Below are 4,076 nucleotides of genomic sequence, written 5' to 3' on the forward strand. Positions count from 1 at the left end.
AGCTGCAGGTGTGGACGGAACTCATTCCAAATCGTCAAGGCTTCAGGAGCTGCAGGGTGGACGGACCTCATTCCGAGTCGTCGAGGCTTCAGAAGCTGCAGGTGTGGACGGAAACTCATTCCAAGTCGTCAAGGCTTCAGAAGCTGCAGGTGTGGACGGAACTCATTCCAAGTCGTCAGGGGCTCAGAAGCTGCAGGTGTGGACGGAACTCATTCCAAGTCGTCAAGGCTTCAGAAGCTGCAGGTGTGGACAGAACTCATTCCAAGTCGTCAAGGCTTCAGAAGCTGCAGGTGTGGACGGAACTCATTCCAAATCGTCAAGGCTTCAGAAGCTGCAGGTGTGGACGGAACTCATTCCAAGTCGTCAAGGCTTCAGAAGCTGCAGGTGTGGGCGGAGCTCATTCCAAGTCGTCAAGGCTTCAGAAGCTGCAGGTGTGGGCGGAGCTCATTCCAAGTCGTCAAGGCTTCAGAAGCTGCAGGTGTGGGCGGAGCTCATTCCGAGTCGTCAAGGAGCTGGGCCGAGCAATTGTCTCTACCGCTCATACTTCAAGGCAGGAGATATTCCTAGACGAGTGAAAACTCCTTAAGTTTGGAAGTTTACAAGTCAATCCTTTCCTCAAGAAAACTAGAGGTGGGTCGGGAAACTACAAGCCAATAAGGCTGGCTTCACATCTCACAAGGTACAATCTTGTAAAATCATGGTATTGTAAAATAATAATAATAATATTGCCTAACCAATCTGGTGACGTTTCAGGAAACGATAACCAAATAATCAAGGGATTTCCATTTCCAAAAAATGCACAATGTCTTTTCTAAGCTTCTGATAAGGTGCCACTGAAGACATACCCAAGAACTACAAATGGAGTCACTAGTATAATACTGAAACAAAACATGTTAAAAGACAAAACAAAGTTTTTTTCTAAAATATAAAAAAAATCTATCAAGAAAAATATTGAGAGTGGAGCACCACAATGTTTCATTTTACGGAACAATTGTCGTAATATTCAATAATCATCAATGATATAATATCACGCACCAAAATACCACAGAGGGAACTAAGATCTACGGAAAGTGGTTGTGACGAACTACTCCGTTACTGAGTTCTTTTAAACTCTACGATCCTTCTCAAGTCCAGAGATCACTAACCTTGGTGGAAATGCTGTGTAATGTTTAAGGTAAGAAATGTAATTGCCCTTAAAAATATCACTTATTAATATCCATAACTACTACTATTTACAACTCTGTAAATTTACTATTTACAACTATTTACAACTATTTACAACTACAACTATTTACTACTACTATTTACAGGTGACGAGATCTTCAGCGCATCACTAGCCCTCAATGGTGACGTCTTTAAGCGTGCCACTAGCTCATCGCTAGTACGCCCAAACAGTGAAGGCTTCCAGCACTGTACTAGTCCACTTGCTAGCACGCTCCAACAGTGAAGGCTTCCAGCACTGTACTACCACTTGCTAGCACGCTCCAACAGTGAAGTCTTCCAGCACTGTACTAGTCCACTTGCTAGCACGCCCCAACAGTGAAGGCTTCCAGCACTGTACTACCACTTGCTAGCACGCTCCAACAGTGAAGTCTTCCAGCACTGTACTAGTCCACTTGCTAGCACGCTCCAACAGTGAAGTCTTCCAGCACTGTACTAGTCCACTTGCTAGCACGCCCCAACAGTGAAGGCTTCCAGCACTGTACTAGACCACTTGCTAGCACGCTCCAACAGTGAAGGCTTCCAGCACTGTACTAGACCACTTGCTAGCACGCCCCAACAGTGAAGGCTTCCAGCACTGTACTACCACTTGCTAGCACGCTCCAACAGTGAAGGCTTCCAGCACTGTACTAGACCAGTCGCTAGCACGCTCCAACAGTGAAGGCTTCCAGCGCCCCACTAGCCTTCTGGCTAGTGCTCACCAGCGGTGAAGTCCTCAACGCTCCACTAGCCCTTTGGCTAGTACACTCCCGCAGAGGCGTCCCAAGGTCGCCCTGTGTACTTCACTCTCTCTGCTTCACTGCCGTCAATCACCGGTCACCGGTACCTCATCACCTCCAGAACAGCAGACTAGAAGATGGGAAACTGATGTTAATAGACGGGCCAACTGTTATGACTCGGCCCCTGGATCATAGATGGCGCCGAGGTCCGTCACAGTCGCAGGAAAATTATACAACGCCTTGACGAGCCGTCAACATGAGCCCAACAAATTATAAACTTCTGTAAACTGCCTTTCAGCAATGACAAATGCGAGACCTTACTTGTACAGCCAAAAATACTCACCATAACTACAGTATGAACAACAAAACACTACAGCATATTGGAAAAAGGAAAGAGCAGCGGATTATCGATCAACAAATCATTGACAGCTGCTCAGATAAAAGAAGCTGTGCCTAGAACCATCCTCTGACTTCAGAGATTAGAAAGGTCCATCGACTATGCAAATCCGCGGCGCTCCCCATCTGGACTATTGTGTCCGCACATGCAAACTTCCCCTACCAAAAAGACACAAATTTTCTGGAAAACGTTTAGGGCAGATCGCCCAAAATCGTCCAAGAATGAAGTTACTTCACATAGCAGGAAAGGTTGCAAGGTGGGTGATCTCACCCACAACTTTAAAATGTTGAATAAAGAGCAATCATCTCCAGCTGTCGACCAGAGACAACACCTTCAAGCTTAATGAGATACGAACCACGGCTTAAGACTGAGAGTAAGACACGGGTTACAACCATGCAGTAATAAATCCATAGTGACCCTCAGGTAAATCCAGGCAAATAATTCAGTGATACTAAAGCTGTTGAACCTAACACATAACTTCTTCAAGCGTCGATCAGACGGGAATTCCCATAAAACTAAGTTTATCATTTCAGCCTAAGACGAACACAAAGATACTTATAAAGTGGGAAAAATATGGCACAGATGCCTCTAGTGCCCCGAGTTAGAGGCACTAGAGGATGCCTCGAGTTAGAGGCACTAGAGGATGCCTCGAGTTAGAGGCACTAGAGGATGCCTCGAGTTAGAGGCACTAGAGGATGCCTCGAGTTAGAGGCACTAGAGGATGCCTCGAATTAGAGGCACTAGAGGATGCCTCGAGTTAGAGGCACTAGAGGATGCCTCGAGTTAGAGGCACTAGAGGATGCCTCGACGGCCCCAGCCCGCGGCCGCGGCGCCTCTAGTCTTCATATTTTCGACCACTTTCCCAGACTAACTCCTGCCAGCACTTCCTGAAGACACCGCTGATAACCTGCTCAGCCCCCCAGACCCTTCCAGCAGCCTCCTCCCTTCCAGGCATCACCATCTCCTGCCCTCCTCTTCACTCTTTTCTGCCATCACATCCTTCCATCTCCACTCCTTCTCTCCTGCGGTCCCATTCTCTCCTATTTTATGGGACAGGGGGGAGTAACGTGAGCGAGGAGGAAGTATATAAGAAGAAAGTCTTTAGAAAGGTTAAACCGATCAGGAATCATTACAGCAGGTGCTGTCAGACCAGTTATTGGCTGGTCAGTGTTTACATAACTGGTGCAGGCACCTGTGCTGCCACTGATACACCTGTTCACCCATCCACACCGTGCCATTCCTCCCTACAGTCGTCCCCAATTCACTCTCCCTCTCTATTCAAGCATTTCGTGAATCCCTTCCTCCTCCCCCCCAAGCTGAGCCACCATCCCACCCTCTACTAAGCTGACGAAATGTTTCATCGATAACAACGTTCCCAGTCGACCCATAAACAATGGGATATTACCAGGCCTTCCGGGCCGGGGCGCTGCTTGGTGAAGTGTTGGCAGCGGCAGAGAGAGAGAGAGAGAGAGAGAGAGAGAGAGAGAGAGAGAGAGAGAGAGAGGAGAGAGAGAGAAGGAGAGAGAGAGAGAGAGAGAGAGAGAGAGGGAGAGAGAGAGAGAGAGAGAGAGAGAGAGAGAGAGAGGAGAGGAGAGGAGAGAGAGAGAGAGAGAGAGGAGAGAGAGAGAGAGAGAGAGAGAGAGGAGAGAGAGAGAGAGAGAAAGAGCACAGAAGGGATCCCCTAGCGACCTATAGCGAGAGGCTGAAATAGTCAGGGATTATACTTAACATGATAACTA

This window comes from Procambarus clarkii, chromosome 54 (genome assembly GCF_040958095.1).
Source record: "Procambarus clarkii isolate CNS0578487 chromosome 54, FALCON_Pclarkii_2.0, whole genome shotgun sequence".
NCBI classification, from domain to species: Eukaryota; Metazoa; Arthropoda; class Malacostraca; order Decapoda; family Cambaridae; genus Procambarus; species Procambarus clarkii.